The 21,301-nt window shown below is 32.8% G+C and overlaps 1 long non-coding RNA gene across 1 annotated transcript; it reads right to left on the minus strand.

Moving 5' to 3' along the window:
- Positions 1 to 903: 903 nt before the first annotated feature.
- On the minus strand, positions 904 to 20,325 carry LOC114393169. The gene is made up of 3 exons (XR_003662476.1): positions 20,217 to 20,325; positions 20,057 to 20,118; positions 904 to 1,413 (listed from the first exon to the last, which is right to left on the minus strand). It is a non-coding gene; the product is annotated as an uncharacterized LOC114393169 (long non-coding RNA).
- Between the last annotated feature and the right edge of the window lie 976 nt (positions 20,326 to 21,301).

The following is a 21,301-nucleotide window of genomic DNA, read 5'->3' on the forward strand; positions in this document are numbered from 1 at the left end:
ATTGTTGTTGTGTGAGAATTTGTTCAATTTGTAGACACAAAAGCATGAACCTTGTGTTTCAAATAATGACAATGATTTGTACAAAATTAAATGTAAGGAAGAATTATAAATATAAAATTTCAAAGAAGGAAAAAGAATGGAAATAGTGAATTACCAGTAAGATACTTTGTGTGAAGGGGTTCCTATAGTTGTGTCAAGATATGAAAAGGCTGAGAAGATTCAATTATAGAACAGGAGGCCTCATGTTGAGGTCCTCTACAATATAGTTGAACATTGTTTTAACATCCAAGAATGGTTTATTGCTTAGAATGTGATAAGACAATGTTTTACAATCTTCTACTTAAAAAAATCTAAAAATACAATTGAACCAAACATGGGAAAGAAATTCTTGTTCTAACTTATTACCATTGCACAACTATTTTTCAGTGTGGCATGATATACTTTTCGATATGCACCCTCACCAACGTCAGAGTTTGAGCCAAATTATCTGTCAAAGACTTCAGTTCGAACAACAATATGTTGAAGCTGTTAGGTTGTGTGCCTTGTCATAGATGATCATACAAATTATATATTGTTATAGATTTTGCTAACTAAATTTAAATTGAAAACCTTGTAAGTGAAAACTAGAATATAAATCTTGAAGCATGATTTGAAGAGAGCATGCAATTACTTTGTATTGCTTCAATTTTTCGTGTTGATATTTTTTTCCCATTTTATCATATTGTACTTGAAAAAAAGGGAGTTGCATTAGAAGTGACAGACAAATATATCCAAAGAAATGTGTACATGAAAACATGGTACTATGCACTTTATTTATTGTTATAGATATTATTTGTTGATAAAAAAAACTTTATCTGACAACCTTGACTGTTTTTTAAAGAAAAATCAATAGAGTCATGTCTCTCCATCAAAATAAGAACTATGTTCCCAAATAGGTTGATCCTCTACTACATGCACTGTATTACTGAAAAAGAATAAAACAGATTACAAAAGATTGAAGACATAAGAGGGCTACACCTCAAAGTTAAAAGTGACTGAATCTAAAACTAGGGAGACCGATCCTACCTGTATAGAAAGAACATCTAACAAAACACCAAACAAAATCCCACCATCTAAAGTCCTGAATAGTGAGACCATGATTGGCCAATCCATCAATGCAACTATTCCCTTCACAATAGATGTGTGATACAGTGAACCTCGTACAATGAGTAGGACGCATAGAGTTTCCCCATGTAGTTTGTAGCTTCCATGGAACAAGTTTTGGCAAATTAAATGCTGCAATTGAATTACAATGAGCCAGGTGAATCTCTCGCCGCTCCATCCGAATTACACTTTCTCTAACCGCAAAGAGGAGGGGACCACAGTATTGGCTTGGGCAGCAAGGGATTTGAAGGATGAACCGATACTTTAAACCTTTAAAGAACATTAAAATATGAGATTGAGCTATGCATTGTACCAGATGATAAATTTCCAGAAAAGGAGACAGTTGCTATGGCAGAATTATGAATATAATTCACTAAATACGGGCCTGTTTGGAATCACGAACAGTTACAACCTTTCCAAATAAACCACACAGCAAAGACAATTGCAGATATAAATACATTTCTAAGTTCAGAGCTCCCAGATTTATCACAACAAGAGATTAGGTTCGATGGGGAGGAAATGTCCAACTGACGACCCAACAAGAAGCTCAACCAATTCCGTATCTCCATGGCTCTAGAGCAATCAAAAAAAAAATGTTGCGGAGACTCAAAATATTATTTGAGTGTGTATGTGTGTTAAGATACTTCCATTCTTTTTTTAGTTGGCATACATTAGCAACCTACACAAAAAAATTTAGACATAAAACAATCATGTTTCTTTTTGTTACCTTTTACTAGGGACATCACAGTAATTTAGGATTTAACTTTTAAAAAAAATCTCCTCCCTCCTATTGCCCTTGTTTCTATTCCCCATCTTTACTAGCAATCGCTAGTGATCCCACCCAATTTTGCTTATATGGACACAATGTTTTCTAGTGATTGTGTAGGAAAGTTAGACTATATTTTTGCTTATAAGAAGTTGGACTATATGTTTGCTTCTGAAAGTATAGTGGTAGAGGCTATTGTTTTCAATTAGGATGGTTTAATAGGGGTTGGTGGACTACATGAAAGAGATGGAAGGAAGACTAAAGTGGAAGGAAAATAAGAAAATTGTGATGGGGATGTAGTCACTATTGCTTCCTATAGTAGAGGAGTAGAAGTTGTTGGTTTGGGTGTGGATGATTAGGTAGCTAGGGGTTGGTAGGAAAGATGGAAAAGATTGGGAGGAAAGTAAAAGATGAAGACTCTGATTGGAATGCTTTGACTATTAATTTTGAGAGTAAACTAGCAGAAGCTGTTGTGTTGAATGTGGGTGGTCAAATAAGTGTTGGTGGCGTATACAAAAGACTCAAGGATATAACTATTGACTACTATGTTTTACCCACCAAATCTTTACTGAACCATCAAAAGTAATAGTCAAAACATTCCCATCTCTGTCTTCATCTTTTCCTTCCTCGTCATTTTCCTTCCCATCGCTTCCATCTTTCCTGCCAACCCCTAGCTACCAAACCATGAAAACCCAAACAAAATGTTTATGCTACCCTACTATTAGAAACAATAACAACAACATCCCCATTACAATCTTCCTATTTTCCTTTCTCTTTACTCTTTCTTGCATCTCTCCTGTGTTATCCACCAACCCCTATCAAACCATCCTCACTCAAAATAAGAGCCTCTACGACTATACTTTCAGAATGAAACATACAGTCCAACACCTCAATAGCCTAAACTTAGTCCAACACCTCAATACAATCACTCGAATACACTGTGCCCATATAAGCATAATTGAGAGGGTAGTTTGTGAATGTGGTAGCGCTTCTTGTTAGTGAGGATGAATCGAAGAAGAAAATAGAATATGGAAAGAGAACTAGTGGGAAAGGAGAGAGGGATAATTTTTTATTTTTTAAAAATTTATATCCTACATTACTATTATATTTGTAGTAACTACAAGCATCACTGACTTTTTTGTCTTAGTTTTTTTTACTGTAGGTTGTCAGTGTATTCCAATTAAAAAATAATGGAATTTTGTTACCAAACACTATATATATGCACAAATAGAAAGAGAGAGGTTGCACCAACCTCTACACTAAGCACTAAGTCCATTACCTTCTCCGACTACCATCCACTAGAGAATGGATCTCCAATGCTGATGAATGTGACATTGGGTGGTGCTTCTTTAACAAGTGTGAGAAATCGAGTGTCCAACTTTGGTAAGAGTTACGACGATTACATTTTGGCATGGGTCGCAAAATTAAAACGGGTGGGATCTTTTATTGATCCACATGGGATCAATATTTTTTTTTTTTTTATAAAATATGTGATAATAGACTCCACTAGGAGGTTACCTTAACAAATCCTTGCCACTCAGTCCAAAATCAATAAATCTCAATGGTTCTTATGTGTTTTCCATGGTGGGAGAAATCATCTCTAGGTCTCTCACGATATCTTGAATCCCAAAAAAGCAGTCCATCATCATCTCAAAGCACTACACAACTCTATGAACTCCTTATTGGAGTACTGTTTAGGAAGGTTTTAGATATGCACCACCTTTTATGGCACACTGAACTTCTATGTCAATGAGAGACCAGTCCATCATCATTTATGAGGGCCATGAGAGATTGATTGAGCATAGTTTTTGAAAGGAAAAAAATTGTGTGGTGGATTCTTCGAAAAGTTTGAGTGTGATTTGTGATTCTAAAGTGTTTGTGAGGGGTATATTCAGAGATGTGTAAAAGAGCTAAATACAATTGATTGATAGTTACACGGTAAGCAATGATGTCTCTTGAGTTAATTTAATTTAATATATTATTTAAATTGATCGAACTTAGTCTTAACAGTAAAGAAAAATTGTACATGCTTATTCATTTATTTATTTTATCTTATTAATGGTTTTGGGAAATGATTTAATACATGATAAATAAAACTTTTAAGAATTAATTGAAAAGATATTTATTTCTATACATTGTCAATGTAAATTTTTTAATAAAAAGTCATAATAGCTAGATTAGTTTTTAATGACTTTATAGTTTTATGAAATAAAAGAAGTATTCTGGTCTCCTTGAGCATGCCATTTGATTCTCAATTTTTCTCACCAGAAGCATTCTGGAAAATGCAAAGTTGTTTGTAGCTTTTGTTATGCCAGAACTTCTTGATTAAATAATGCATCCGAGTGCCCCTTATTCACAATCTGTTGTTGGATACTGTCCACCTCATTGGTAGCTTAAACCACAAGCTGGTCGACATTCCCATGTGGAAGCAATGCCTTCCAAGGTTATTTTGATGATGCCAAAGAATCAAGAGTTAAGCAAAATTTCAAGCAAAGATTCAAGAATCAAGTTTCAAGATTCAAGAATCAAGTTTCAAGAATCATGAAGAATCAAGATCAAGATTCAAGACTCAAGATTCAAGAATCAAGAGAAGACTCAATCAAGATAAGTATTAAAAAGTTTTTTCAAAAACTGAGTAACACATGAATTTTTCACAAAACCTTTTACCAAAGAGTTTTTACTCTCTGGTAATCGATTACCAGATTATTGTAATCGATTACTAGTAGCAAAATGGTTTTCAAAAAGTTTTCAACTGAATTTACAACGTTCCAATTGATTTCAAAATGTTGTAATTGATTACAATGATTTGGTAATCGATTACCAATGTGTTTGAACATTGAAATTCAAATTCAAATGTGAAGAGTCACATCCTTTCACAAAAAAAGCTTTGTGTAATCGATTACACTGATTTGGTAATTGATTACCAGTGATAGTTTCTGAACAAAATCAAAAGATGTAACTCTTCCAATAGTTTTCAAGTTTTTCTAAAAGTTGTAACTTTTCCAAATGGTTTTTAAGTTTTTCTAAAGTTTATAACTCTTCTAATGGCTCTCTTGACCAGACATGAAGAGTCTATAAAAGAAACATTTTGATTTGCATTTCAATGATGATTCATTTCAATAATTCTTTTGACAACAACTTTTCCACTTTGATTTCTGAATCTCTTTGAACTTCTTCTTCTTCCTTTTGTCAAAAGCTTTCCAAAGTTTTCTGGTTTTCCAAACCTTGAAAACTATGCTATTCATTTTTTTCATTCCCTTCTCCCTTTGCCAAAAAGAATTCGCCAAGGACTAACCGCCTGAATTCTTTTTGTGTCTCTCTTCTCCCTTTTCCAAAAGAACAAAGGACTAACCGCCTGAATTCTTTTGTGTCTCCCTTCTCCCTTGTCAAAGAATTCAAAACGACACAGTCTGAGAATTCTTTTGATTCTTCCCTTCCCATATACAAAAGATTTCAAAGGACTAACCGCCTGAGAATTCTTTTGTATCCCCATTCACAAAGTTTCAAAGGTTTAATCGCCTGAGAACTTTGTCTTAACACATTGGAGGGTACATCCTTTGTGGTACAAGTAGAGGGTACATCTACTTGGGTTATTGACTGAGAATAAGAGAGGGTACATCTCTTGTGGATCAGTTCTAGTGGAGGGTACATCCACTAGGTTGTTCAAAGAGAATAAGGGAGGGTACATCTCTTGTGGATCTTTGCTTGTAAAGGAATTTTACAAGGTTGAAAAGAAATCTTAAGGACCACAGGTCGCTTGGGGACTGGATGTAGGCATGGGTTGTTGCTGAACCAGTATAAAAACTCTTATGTGTTTGTCTCCTTCTTCCCTACTCTTTTAATTTCCGCTGTGCACTTTAATTCTTGCTTTTACTTTTGGTTAAGTTTATTTTCTATTCTTTATTTTCTTAACAACATAGTAAAAGCCTTAGAAGAGTAAATCTTTAATTAGTATAGGTTTAGGAATAATTAATTCAACCCCCCTTCTTAATTATTCTGAGACCACTTCATCCGACATCCCAAACACATTTTTAAACTAGGTTTTTAATTTACACTTTAACATTTTAAGCTTTTGTTGCAAAACAACCATAGGACAACCAAGGACTTGACATGACCAAACTTCCTCAACCAATCTTCTACAATCCACATTTTCTTGAAGCAAAAATGAGAGGCATGTGACATAGAACAATACTTAAAATTTATCTAAAAAGGATTGTGATTCGACTGCGATTGTGTTATTATAGAGTAGGAAAGGGCATCCCAGAAAGAGAGGAAATCCTCATTACATATGTTCTTTTCTTAACAAACTTCAATACGAACTCTTCCCTGATGACAATTGGTCCAAGTAAACACACTTCCTTTTATAGGTAGAAGGGTTAACAAACAATTATTAGACCAAGTCTGAAAATCACTGTTAGAAATGTGTAGGGGAAGCTTGCCCCCTCTCTTCTCATGTGTTCCTAGCATGGCATTAATGTCACCAAGAAAGCACTGTGGCCCTAGGTGCCTTTGCTGGAGATCAGTTAATTCCACCCTGAGTTGGCTTCTGAGTTTGTAGGTGGTACAAGCATAAATAGCAGCAAAAAATAATGTATTGTTACTCTCTCTCTCTTCAGGTATATAAGTGTGTGTGTGTGTGTGTGTGTGTGTTTTAGTTACTTTTACTAGGTACAAAAATGTAACTTAGGATTTAATTTTTAAAAATATCTCTCATCTCTCCTCTTGCACTTGTTTCTATTCAAAGACTCTCGGTTCTGCTTCTTTGTATCCCCGCTGCCAACTCTCTTTTACCACATTTTCTAATGATCCCACCCAATTTTTATGTTACAAACACGGTATTTTCTAGTGATGGTGTAATAAAGTTGGACTATATATGTTTCTGCTTCTAAAAAGTTGGACTATATCTTTTCTTCTGAATGTATAGTGGTAGGGGCTATTGTTTTCGGTTAGGATGGTTCAATAGGGGATGGTGGACAACATGAGAGATATGGAAGGAAGAGTGAAGAGGAAGGAAAATAAGAATATTGTGATGGGGATGTAATCACTATTGCTTCTAATAGTAGAGGAGTAGAAATTGTTGGTTTAGGTGTGGATGGTTAGGTAGCTACACGTTGACAGGTAAAATGGCAAAGATGGGAAGGAAAGTAAAGAAGTAAAAGATGAAGACTTTGATGGGAATGCTTTGACTATTAATTATGAGAGTAAAGTAGCAGAAGTTGTTGTGTTGAGTGTGGGTTGTTCGGTAAGTCTTGGGGGAGAAGACAAAGCAATTAAGAAGATAACTATTGACTGGTCTATTTTACCCACCAAATCCCTATCGAACCATCGACTCAACATAACAACATTTGATACTCTACTCTCAAAAGTAATGGTCAAAACATTCCCATCGCCGTCTTTATCTTTTCCTTCCCACCTTTTCCATCTTTCCCGCCAACCCCTTGCTACCAAACCATGCAAACCCAAACAAACATTTCCTGCTACTTACTATTAGAAGTAATAGTGACAACATCCCCATCACATTCTTCCTATTTTCCTTCCTCTTCACACTTCCTTCCATCTCTCCTCTTTTGTCCACCAACCCCTATAGAACCATCCCCACTCAAAACAACAGCCTCTACCACTATACTTTCAAAAGCAAACATATAGTCCAAAACATCAATAGCCTAAACATAATCCAACTCCTCAATACAATCACTTGAATAAACCGTTCCCATATAAGCAAAATTGAGAGGGTTGCCGGCAAATGTGGTACTGCTTCTTGGTGGTGAGGATGAATACAAGAAGAAAAGAGAATATGGAAATAGAACTGGTGGGAAAGGAGAGACAAATAGTTTTCTATTCTTAAAAAAAACTGATATCCTTTATTACTATTATATTTGTAGTAACTAGTAAGAATTAACTAAAACAAAAAATTCCATTGAATTCTTTATCTAAATTTTTTTATTGTAGGTTGTCAATATATTCCAACTAAAAAATAATGAGAGTTTGTTAGCAAACACTATATATATACAGAGAGAGAGAGAGAGAGAGGTTGCTCCAACCTCTACGCTAAGCACTAAGTCCATCACCTTGTTTGACTACCATCAATTGGAGAATGGAGCATAAAAATCAATCACATCAAAATTCAACAAAAAACATATATTTTAAATTAAACAAAGTTGTTGGACACACTCTGATTTCACTATTTTCGAATTTTTAAAATTTTAAACCTACATTTGTTATTAAAATTTACACAACATGCTTAACATGTCAATATCACATATAGTTTTTCCAAAATTAATAAATTAGAAAAGAAGACCTTGTTTTCAATTAAATGCCTTTGCTGTCCAAAAATAGTGTTTCTCCAAGCTGGTTAGGGTTAACTGAAAATCACGTTTAGTTCCCTTGATTTATCAAACAATTTTATGGTCCCGGTTTTTAAAATTCGTGCTGCATGATTTTTATAGAAAGAAAAACAACAGACTCGACAGATTCAACAATTCCATTAAAAGAATATAGTGCTCAAAACAATTATTAAAAATTCCTAGTGAGTGCAAAGGCCTCGAAACACTTGGGAGTGGTCTCACCAACCAAAATTTGTGCACAAGAATATTTATAAAAATACAAACCATGTTGAGCCCTAATATAATAAATATGTATTTTTCAAGATTTATAGCATTTTGAAGACACCCATCGCTAGAATAAGAAGAAAACACCATGACATAGATAAAAAGAGGAAAATCCATCTATACCTAAGAGCTTCAAGTTAAAAAGCAGAGTTCGAAGTGAGAAAGAGCCCTTGGGTGATCACAAACAAAACCTAGGAGCCATTGTTATAAAAAAATTAAAGAAGTAAGTTTCTTGAGTTTTGAAGATGAAAAGCAAAGGAAGAAGATGACGACAATGAATTTACTTACCCAAAGTTAAGCAAGAATTGGCATCCAAGTTTCAAAACTCCAAGACCCAAGCTCTCCAACACACAAAGGCAGCAAACGAAATTTACTTTCCTTCTCCTCAAAACCAACAGCAGTAAGGGGCAAGAAGCTAGCCTTAGGTTTGTTTTATAATAGTGACCAAAACCCTAATTGCGTATGATTAATGGGCCTTTGAGCCCATTTGGGGTTATTTCCTGTAGGTCTAACCATTTTAATTTTCTTTAAATTTTTTGAATCATTTCATTAGGTGAAATTAATCACATCATTTTAAAGTTATTACAAACTTATTTGTAAGCTAGTTGGGTCATTAAAAATAGAAGTTTTCATTTTAGTCAAAAGTTCTACATATTTATCACAATATTATTAATGAGTTGACCAAAATATTTCCCATTCACTTTAACCAAAATGAGTGTATCTTTGACTTTTCAACTTTTGAACTTTCCTCCACAAATTTTTAATGTCTCTGCGTATTTAACAATTATTAAGAAAAACTTATTTAATTATTTTTCATGTTTCTCCTAATTTCTCAATTACTCACTAATTATGTTTAATGACTCAACATATATTTTCCTTATTTAAAATGAACAAATCCCAATTAATATAAAATAAAAAATTAGAATACAAAGAAGCTGCAAAAAAAGAACTAAAATTAAGTTGTCCAATCCTCAACAAACTAGTTGGTTTCTCTAAAACAAGAGAAAATATCCCCTCACAAATTAAAAATTGTGTTGAGATCATACATCGAGTTTGCGACTAAATCCTAAATTTTTTGTACATATTAAAAAAACAAAAACATAAATTTATTAGAAGAAAAATAAAAAATACCTATATTGCCCTATCCATAAAAGTCTTATTAATAGGAAGCACACACAAAATACCTATATGATTTGTGCATCCTTACAAATTCATTAAAATATATAAATATAACCAAGCACCCAGTAAAATATGACTATTTATAGAGAACATTAATTTATAATCAAAATTAAAATTTTAATGTGCACATTCAAATAACACCATGTAAGAATTAAAGCCTTAAAGAAATTTATTCCTGCAAATGTATATCTATATATGTTCCTAGAACCTATGGCCCAAATATTATTATGCAACTCATTTGTTGTAATTTTTAAATTCAAGTACAAAACAAATTAAATGATTCAGTTAGAAAGCCATATACACATGGACTTCAAAATTAGGGGAATCATCTTATATAGTGCTTTTATAGATGGTATTGTATTTATCATTTTATATAGTGTTTTATTTAGAGAAGAAAGAATTTATCCAAGGAAAAACCCTACTTTCAATATTGTACCAACATATCGTTGGCCTTAGTGGGACAACACTTGAATCTCATAAGCAAGGTTTCAAACTTGAATCTTGTTAATAAAAAAAAAAGCTGATGGAAAGGATAAATCCGACTAAAGACAGCAAACAAAGTTCTCTGATAGTGATTACTCATTAGCAAAAGTAGATTTATACTTCACACTAAAGACATTTTTTTTTTAATTTTTTTGTGACGATAATTGAATGCATCTAAATATTTAAGTTATACTAATGTTTTTTTTATTTATGAATTTAAATAGTCATTATACAATTCTTCTTCTTCATCTCCCAACAACCTATACACATATTGCCATCGCTTCAAAGAGAAGTTGCACAGAAACAGAGTTGATTCAAATCTTTAGAACTATGAGAGCATAAAAATATATAAATATAACCAAATACGCACTAAAATAGGACTATTTATAGGGAACATTAATTTATAACTAAAATGGAAATTTTAATGTGCACCTTCAAATAATGTCATGCAAGATTTAAAGCCTAAAAAGAATGTAGTGTTGCAAATGTGTATCTATATATGTTCGTAGAACCTATGGACCAAATTGTTGAACATGTGGCCTCAATAACTTAAGAGGGGGGTGAATTAAGTTGCAATATTTCCCACTAACAAACTTTTAACCCCCTTCTAAATGATAGGCTCAGAATGCAGAAGAAGAAGCAACAATCAATTTAATAGTGTTCTTTAAACATGAAAGACAAAATTGATTACAATAGCATAAATGAGATAAGGGAAGGGAGAAATGCAAACTCGATTTATACTGGTTCGGTCACTTCCCGTGCCTACGTCCAATGCTCAAGCAACCCACTTGAGATTTTCCTCTATCTTTGTAAAAATCCTTTTTACAACTTCTAAACACCCAAGGAATCCCTTTCCCTTGTGTTCAAGAAACTCGCAATTCAAGAGACAACCAATCTCTTGATTACAATTGACTTTCTGAGAAGAACAAAAAGATTTTTCTCCTTTAGAATGGATAATACAATTTGAAGTTCCTGGATGAACTCTCAATAGATTTGCAAATGTTTGCTCAAGAGTTGTTGAGAGAGCATTTGACAATGAAGTTCTCTTGGAATATCTCTCTCTTTCGTTTTGAAGTTAGACATACATATATATAGGTCATTCGTGCCTTTTCAAAATGGTTTGAAGAAATGTGTCTTTTCAAAAAACGTTTTCTAAAATTTTTCACTGGTAATCGGTTACAGGTTTTTGGTAATCGGTTAAACAATTATATTTTGAAAGGTCATGACTTTTGAATTTCAATTTCAAGAATTCCGTTACTGGTAATCGATTACAAACATCTGGTAATCGATTACTGGTTCAACATTCAAATTCAAAACCCTTTTTAATAACTATTTTTCAAAATTGTCTTCTGGTAATCGATTACACTATCTGGTAATCGATTACCAAAGCCTTGGATGTCTTGGAAACACTTTGTTTTGAGGCAAGGCTTGATCTTGAGTTAATCTTGAAGCAAGGCTTTGTTTGTTGAAGCAACCTTATATTAATCTTGAAACAATGCTTATCCTTTGAAGCAACCTTGTTTGATTCTTCTTTGGCATCATCAAAATCATGTATTCATACATTCACATTCTCCCCTTTTTTTAATGATGACAATCATTATCAAGTGATTTCTTTTTAGCATCATCAAAACATGCATGATTCACATTCTCTCCCTTTTTGATGATGACACTCATTATCAAGGAAATTCTTTTAGACATCATCAAAACCTGCATGATTTACATTGTCCCCCTTTTTGATGATGACAATCAACTGTAGGTTAATAGCAACAAAAAATATCTACGAGTATATAGTTTACTCCCCCTTGATTTTGCAATGGATTTCATAGATTACATATATAAACAGTTGTCTCATAAAGAATAGATAATTTCCCTTACTATCTTATCTTTTATCTATCTCTCCCCCTTTGTCAACATCAAAAACAAATCATGAGCACAGAGGAGAAAACCATTTAGTAATTTATAATGAATTAAAAGAGTAGAGAATGTCGTACCGTACAAGTATCATTTCATGGTCTAAAAGAAAATGTTACCACTTGTTGCAATGTATGAGAGTCAAGTGATACCAAAAGGTATTAAAACAAACTATTTTGCACCCACAAAAATACATATCAAGTATAAAACAATCAAAATATATAATAATAAAAAACAATCATCAAAAGTAATCAATAATTAACATAACCTTAAAACACAATAATCAAAATCAATCATCAAAGACAATCAACATAACTCTCAAACACAATCATCAAAATCAATCATAAAAAACAATCAACATAACTCTAAAACATAATTATCAAAATCAATCATCAAAGACAATCAACATAACTCTCAAACACAATCATCAAAATCAATCATCAAAGACAATCAACATAACTCTCAAACACAATCATCAAAACCAATTATCAAGTTAACAATCACAGACAAAAATAATAAAAAGTAATCAATCAAAGACAAGTGACCTTTTGGTATCATTTGACACCACTTGTTGGGCTTGTTGATCAAGTGACCTTCGTTTGTTGTTTCCATAGATCACATATTCACTATCTTTGGGAGAAATATGAATAAACTTTGATGCATCTCCCGCCATTTGTTTGGAGCAACTGCTATTAGTGTATCAACTTTACTTCAAAGAGTCCATCATTCATATAATCAGATTTTGATTTTGGTACCCAAATTTTCTTGGGTCCTTGTATGTTAGTTTTGAGTAAGGATCTTTTTGAAACTCATACCATTTTTCCAATGCTATTACCATTGTTTCTAATATAACATGCTGATGCACTATGATCTTTCTTTCTTTCTTACCATAATAAAAGCAGTAGAACTAGTATCAAGAGTAAATTTAGCAATAACAATTTTTAAATTTCAAATTTCAACTTCCAACTTCCAACTTCCAACTTCCAACTTCCACTTCCAACTTCCAACTTCCAATTTCAAATTTCAAATTTCAATTTTCAATTTCAAAATTTCCTTTTCTACACTTGAAATAGTTTTCTTAAAATATGAAACTAATTTGACAAGTTTAATATATTCTTTATGTTTCATTGAAAACATCTTGAAGTTCATCAAAAGAAATAGATAATTTATAGTTAGAAGACATTACCTCTTCTCCGCTTTCATAGTCTTTCGCCATGCTGGAAGAAAATCCGCTGCAACCATCGGTCCCAAGAACACCCTCACCATTCATTTCAAACACAAAAGATTTAACCTCCTCATTTAAAGGGATGTTGGTTAAAAAAGCATCGTCTTCACCTGTTACCAAGCTTGGAATGGTACGATATATCTACAAGGCTGTTAGGGATACAAGAGTTGTTGCCCGCAAAATATTTGGAAAGAAATCCTGCACCTCTGGTTCGAACTCCTCTTAAGACTCTAGTAATCAATTCCCTTTACGTAGCAAAGATAGACCCTTAGATACAAAATGATGGAGTGCTATTTTAGGAAAAAAAGAAGTATTCTGGTCTCCTTGAGCATGCCCTTAGATTCTCGATTTTTCTCGCCATAAGCATTCCTGAAAGTGCAAAACTATTTGCATCTCCTTTTGTGCTAGAACTTCTTGATTAAATAATGCATCCGAGTATCCTATATTCACAATCTATTGTTGGATACTGTCCACCTCATTGGTAGCTTAAAGCACAAGCTGGTGGACATTCCCAAACACATTTTTAATCCAGGTTCTTAATTTACACTTTAACATTTTCAGCTTTTGTTGCAAATCAGCTATAGGATAACCTAGGACATGACACGACCAAACTTCCTCAACAAATCCTACACAATCCACATTTTTAGGGTTCTCATGAGCCTTAGGGTAGATTTCGGGCCCATGAACTAAGTATGAGCCCACTTATCTTTGTACATATTAGATTAAGGTTTCATTATTTTTGAGCCTTGTATTTAGGGCTTCATAATGTAGGTTGGGCACCCTAGAAATGTAAGATTTTTCAGCCCTTGTATTTTAGGGCACCTAGACTAGTTTTTTGTATTAGGGGTAGTTTTGTAATTTCACATGCATTAAGTGAATATTTGATGTGTGTGTTGTGAAACAAATTTAATTGAATTGGGAGAAACCCAATCCAATTAAATTTTAGAGGGGAAGGTGAGCATTTGCTTGTTACACCCCATTGCCACATCATATAGTCACACTTTGTGCATGTCCTTCATGTTTTACATGCCTTATGACACCTAAGCACACTTAGTGGAGAATCTTGGACTGGATTAGTAGGCTGAACCATAACTAAAATTCACTAATCCTAATTAGTAAAATTTTGGCTCCACAAATTCAATTTCAAATTCAAGTGAAATTTGAATAGAAATTCAAATTTCTCTCCAATTTTGTGTGACACTTAAGCTATAAATAGCGACCATGTGTGTGCATTTTTTAACTTTAATCATTTGAGAATTACACTTCAAAGTTCAAACCTCATTTGAGGAATAAAATTTTGTGCTCCTTCTCTCCCTCTCCCTCCACTCATCTTCTTATACCTTCAAGCTCTTATCCATGGCATGGTGGTGAGCTTCTTCTTGACTCATCTTCTCCTTGAAGTGACGTCTCCAATCATCATTCTTCCATCTCCATTCTACTTCCATTAATCTTCAAGAAGCAAAAGACTCCATTGATGAAGAAGATCCAAGGCCTACTAGCTCCATAAGGAGCTACGTCATGTGGTATTAAGAGCATCTTCATCTAGGTGATGTTCTTTTGCTTCCTCTATCCTTTTGTTCAGTCAACTCACTTTAATTCCTTGTTCTTCATGTTATTCTCTATGTATATCCTCCATTGTCTTGTGGTTTGGTGTTTTTTAGAGTAGATTCAAAAAAATAAACTTATTAAATATTAGATCTATACTTGTTCTTGCATTCCTATGGTTCAAATTTTATAGATCTACTCTTGAATCATGTTTTTGTGTTAATTTTAGGTTCTATCATTTTGTAGTCATAATCTTCTTGTGCTGAACCTTTAGATCTAAATTTTCTTTCAAAATATTGATTAGAAAAAAAAACACAAAAAGCTAAGTGTAAATCACTTAATCCATATTGTCTTAGAGTCATGTTTAGTCATAATAATTGTCACATTATGTTATAAGTTTGTGTTGAATTTTGATTGTGTTAATTGAATTCTAGATACATTTGTTCACGTATTCTTGTCATTCTTAGCCTATCTTTTGAATTTTGAGTCTAATTCGCGCATGTTATTTAGTTCATAACATGTTCTAAATCAATTCCTAGAAGTAGTCTTGTTGTTGGACTTTGTTTTGTTTTCTAAGTTTCCTATATGATGCCTATGAAGAAATTGAGTTGTGGTGCTGAGTTATGGCTGGATTTGTGAATCAAAATAATTCTTAAGCTCTCTTGAATTGTGTTATTCAAGACATTTGAGCCTTGTATTTAGGACTCCATAATGTAGGTTGGGTACCCTAGAAATGTAGGATTTTTCAGCTCTTGTATTTTAGGTCACCTAGACTAGTTTTTGTATTAGCGGCAGTTTTGTAATTTCACATGCATTAATTGAATATTTGATGTGTGTGTTTGGAAAGAAATTTAATTGAATTGGGAGAAGCCAAATCCAATTAAATTTTAGAGAAGGAGGTGAGCATTTTATTGCTACACCGCATTGTCACATCATATAGTCACACTTTGTGCATGTCCTTCATGTTTTAGATGTCTCATGACACCTAAGCACACTTAGTGGAGAATCTTGGACTTGATCTTGGATTAGTGGGCTGAACCATAACTAAAATTCACTAATGATAATCAGTAAAATTTTGGCTCCACAAATTCAATTTCAAATTCAAGTGAAATTTGAATAGAAATTCAAATTTCTCTCCAATTTTGTGTGACACTTAAGGTATAAATAGCGACCATGTGTGTGCATTTTTTAACTTTAATCATTTGAGAATTATACTTCAAAGTTCAGACCTCATTTGAGGCATAAAATTTTGTGCTCTTTCTCTCCCTCTCCCTCCACTCATCTTCTTATACCTTCAAGCTCTTATCCATGGCATAGTGGTGAGCTTCTTCTTGACTCATCTTCTCCTTGAAGTGGCGTCTCCAATCAACATTCTTCTTACTAGGGACACGATAGTAATTTATAATTTAACTTTTAAAAATATCTCTCCTCTCTCCTCTTGCACTTGTTTCTATTCCCAGATTCTTCGTTCGGATTCTCTTCATTCTCGCTGCCAACTCGTTATTTCCACATTTGCTAGTAATCCCACTCAATTTTTCTGATACGGGCACAGTGTTTTCTAGATGGTGCAAGGAAGTTGGACTATGTTTCTAGTTCTAAGAAGTTGGACTATATGTTTGCTTCTGAATATATAGTGGTAATGGCTATTGTTTTCAGTTAGGATAGTTCAATATGGGTTGGTGGACAACATGGTTGATATGGAAGGAAGAGTGAAGAGGAAGGAAAAATAAGAAGGTTATGATGGGGATGTAGTCACCATTGCTTCTAATAGTAGAGGAGTAAAAGTTGTTGGTTTGGGTGGGGATGATTTAGTAGCTAGGGGTTGGCAGCAAAGATGGCAAAGATGGGAACGAAAGTGAAGAGGTAGTAAAAGACGAAGATTGTGATGTGAATGCTTTGGCTATCGATTCTGAGAGTAAACTAGCAGAAGTTATTATGTTGGTTGTGGGTTGTTCGGTAAGTGATGGTGGGCAAGCCAAAATGCATAAGAAGATCACTATTGACTGCTTTGTTTTACCCACAAAATCCCTACCAAACCATTAGACTCAACATAGAAGCATATGATACTTTACTCTCAAAAGTAATAGTCAAAACATTACTACCACAGTCTACATCTTTTCCTTCCTCTTCATTTTGCTTTCCAACTCTTCCATCTTTCATGCCAACAACTAGCTACCAAACAATGCAAACCCAAACAAACAGCTTTTGCTACTCTACTAATAGAAGCAATAGTGACAACACCCCATCCCAATCTTCCTATTTTCCTTCCTCTTCACTCTTCCTTCCATCTCTCCCATGTTGTCGAACAACCCCTATAGAACCATCCTCATTCAAAACAAAAGCCTCTACCATTGTACTTTCAGAAGCAAACATATGGTCTTAAACCTTAATAGCCTAAACATAATCCAACTCCTCAATACAATCACTTGAATACACTGTGCTTGTCTAAGAAAAATTGAGAGGGTTGTCGATGAATGTGATAGTGTTTCCTGGTGGAAAGGAAGAATAAAAGAAAAGAGAATATGGAAAGAGAACTAGTGGGAAAGGAGAGAGAAATAATTTTTTATTTTTAAAAAATTAATATCCTATATTATTATTATATTTGTAATAACTAGTAAGAATTAACTAAAACAAAATATTTCGCTAAATTTTTTATCTTAAGTTTTTTTATTGTTGGTTATCAATATATTCCAACTAAAAAAATGAAAGTATATATATATATATATATATATATATATATATATATATATATATATATATATATATATATATATATATATATATATATATATACACACGCACTGAGAGAGAGAGAGGGAGGTTGCTCTAACTTCTATGCTAAGTACTAATTCCATCACCTTCTTGGACTATCATCCATTGGAGAATGACGGTCCATTGCTTATGAATGTGACATCGGGTAACACTTGTTTAAAAAGTGTGAGCAATTGAGTGTCATGACTTTCGTAAGAGTTATGATCATTACATTTGGACATGGGTCAAAAAATTCCAACAGGTTGTATCTTTTATTGATCCACATGGGATCAATATTTTTTATAAAATATATGATAATAAACTTCCCTAGAAGGTCACCTAAACAAACTCTGACCACTCAGTTTAAAATCAATAAATCTCAATGGTTCTTATCAATTTTTCATGGTGGGAGACATCATCTCTGGGTCTTTCACAATATCTAGAGTCCCAAATGTAAATATCTTCCTTAACTTTTTAATATATAGATATACAAAAAATCCTAATATTTTTTCAAAATTGTTTGAAAGAAGTAGATATCCACATTAGTCTCACTCAAATAATTAAGCATGATGACAAAAATAAAAATAAAAAGCAGAAACAAACATACACATATACGAAAAAAAGTGAACCAACTTTCAAAGTCAACAAAACCTTGGTTTTTATTGGGGTCAACACAACACATGAGGTTGACGATTGACTTTGGCAAAGGGACTACCCAACTCTATCTGTGAACTCATCGGAGCACTGCTTAGGAAGGTTTGGGATATGCACCACCTTTGACGACACACTTGACTTCTTTCTCAATGAAGACATTATGTCATTATTTATGAGGGCCATGAAAGATTGATTGAGCATAGTGTTTGAAAGGAAACAAAAATGTGAGGAGGATTCACAAAAAAGTTTGAGTGTGATTACTAATTCTAAAGTGTTGTTTATAGAAAAATAAAGCACTTAGAATGATAAACTCGACTAAAGGTAGTCAAGTAAGTTCTCCGATAGTGATTAGTCATTAGCAAAAGGAGATTTATATACTTCATACCAAAGACATTGCAATACATTTATTTCTTCATTTTTTGTATTATTGTGTCACGATAATTGAATGCAATTAAATATTTAAGTTATATTACTATTTTATTGTTTATGAATTCAAATAGTATTATTACAATTACTATTATTATTCTTAATATTATTATTAACAATTCTAAATAATCATAGATTCTTGCCTTCAATGCAACAAATCATCACCCAATCACATGCACAAGCAAATTCCAGCACTCGTTGCCCGAGAATCACATTTCTCTTGGCCTTCAATTAAGATAAGCAATAATATAATCCCAAACACAAATACACAATCATCCAATAATCAAAGCGAACTACAGAGGTTCCCCTTTTAAGGTAGAACACTGAATCACAAGTCCAAACAAGCAAAATAAAACTCACAAAGCAATTATATTAATTGTCTTTAAAAAACAATTATATTAATTCATTTCTTATATTACTCATATGCTCATAATTATTTTATAACATTATCTAACATGTCAAATGAACTCAAACTCATGAAATTTTACAGAGATATATACTCCTCAACATGCAGATTGTATCACAAAAATTAAGCACATCAAAATTCAAAATAAAATGTTTATTTTAAATTAAACGCAGTTTATAGGACATACTTTAAATGTGGTTTTGGAATTTTAAAAATTTTAAACCTGTGTTTTTTTTATCAAAATTCACACAGAGCATGCTAAACATGTAAGATAATCACATATTGTTTTTCCAAATTTAATATTTGAAAAGAACACCTTGTTTATAAGTAAATGTCTTTGCTGTCCAAAAAACAGAGTTTCCACGAGAAAACAAATAAATACAAAAAACATTTAAAAACTTTGAGAAAATAACAAGGCACTCAAAAAGATCAAACTTGCGTCGTATAATTTTTTGAATTCCTAAATCTTAAGAAAATATTATTTCCATATTTATTTTCTCAACTGGACAGAATGTGTGGTTTTTCAGAAAATAAATATTTAAAAATATTTCCCAAGTTGGTTAGGGTTAAACGAAAATCATGTTTAGTCCCCTTCATTTATCAAACAATTTTATGGTTCCAGTTTTCAAAATTTGTGCTCCACAATTTTTATAGAGAGAAAAACAACGCACTATACAAATTCGACAATTCCATTAAAAGAATATAGTGCTCAAAACAATTAGTAAAAATTCCTAGTGACTGCAAAATCCTGAAACACTAGGGAGTTGTCTCACCAACCAGAAATCGTGAACAAAATTATTTATAAAAATACAAACCATGTGCAGCCCTAAGATAACAAGTAGGTAATTTTCAAGATTTATAGCATTTTCAAGATACCCGTGACCCAAACAATTCCCAAACATTGCTAGAATAAGAACAAAACACCATGGCATAGATAAAAAGAGGAAAACCCCCCATACCTAGGTGCTTCAAAAACAGAAGTCGAAGTGAGAAAGAGCACTTGGGTGGTCACAAACAAAACCTAGGAGCCATTGTTATAAATAAAAATAAAGGAGTGAGTTTCTTGAGCTTTGACGATGAAGAGCAAAGGAAGAAGATGAGGATAATGAATTTACTTACCCAATGTTAAACAAGAATTGGCATCAAAGTTTCATAACTCCGAGACCCAACCTCTCCAACACACAAATGCAGTGAAAGAATTCAATTTCCCTCTCTTCCTCAAAACCAGGAGTAGTAAAAGGCACGAAACTAGTCTCTAGATGTTGGTTTTATAATGCTGGCCAAAACCCTAATTGTGTATGATTAATGGGTCTTTGGACCCATTTGGGTTGATTTCATATAGGTCTTTGGGCCCAAACTATAATCATTTAATTAGGTCTTTAATCACATCATTTTAAAGTCATTACAAACTTATTTGTAACCAATTTGGGTTATTAAAAATATAAGTTTTCATTTTAGTCAAAAGTTCTACATATTTACCACAATATTGTTAATAAGTTGACCAAAATATTGAAAAATATGATGAAATTCACAAACCAAGAGGGGGTGAATTGGTTTTTAAATAAAAGCAAACTTAAAAATAGAGTTTGGAAAAGCATTCGCATTCAAAGATCGTATCACCATGTTAAAATCAATTTCTAATCAATCACTCATACACAATATCCTTTTGTTAAAGTTCTTTTAAAAAAGAAGTTTTCTTTAAACTAAGCAAATTGATCAAGAATACTATTAGAGGGAGATAAGATCAAGAGAAAAAGTACACCAATTATTATACTAGTTCACTCTCTATTTCTAGAGAAGCTACTCCAATTATCTAATTCTTTCAAGAAATCACAATCAATCGATTGAAAATGTGAGTCACACAAACTTATTCTAAGCACTTCTTCTTATCTCTTAAAAGTGAGAACACAAGGTGATTATTTATAGAGAAAACTGTTAGAACCACCTGTAATCAATTAAATTGCCAATGTAATTGATTATCTCAAAGAAGTAATAGATTAGATTATCATTTTAATTGGTTAAAGTGTTTTTTCCAAACCTAGAAAGCTTTCAAAAACAATGTAATTGATTAGATTCTTGATTTAATTGATTAAAGTGTCTTGATTTCTCCTTGGAACACTTTCAAGAACAAAGTAATTGATTACGATCACCTAGTAATCAATTAAAGCAGAGACTCATGAAAAGTTAGACATGTTTTCCAACTC

Source organism: Glycine soja, chromosome 17, assembly GCF_004193775.1.
Source record: "Glycine soja cultivar W05 chromosome 17, ASM419377v2, whole genome shotgun sequence".
NCBI lineage: Eukaryota > Viridiplantae > Streptophyta > Magnoliopsida > Fabales > Fabaceae > Glycine > Glycine soja.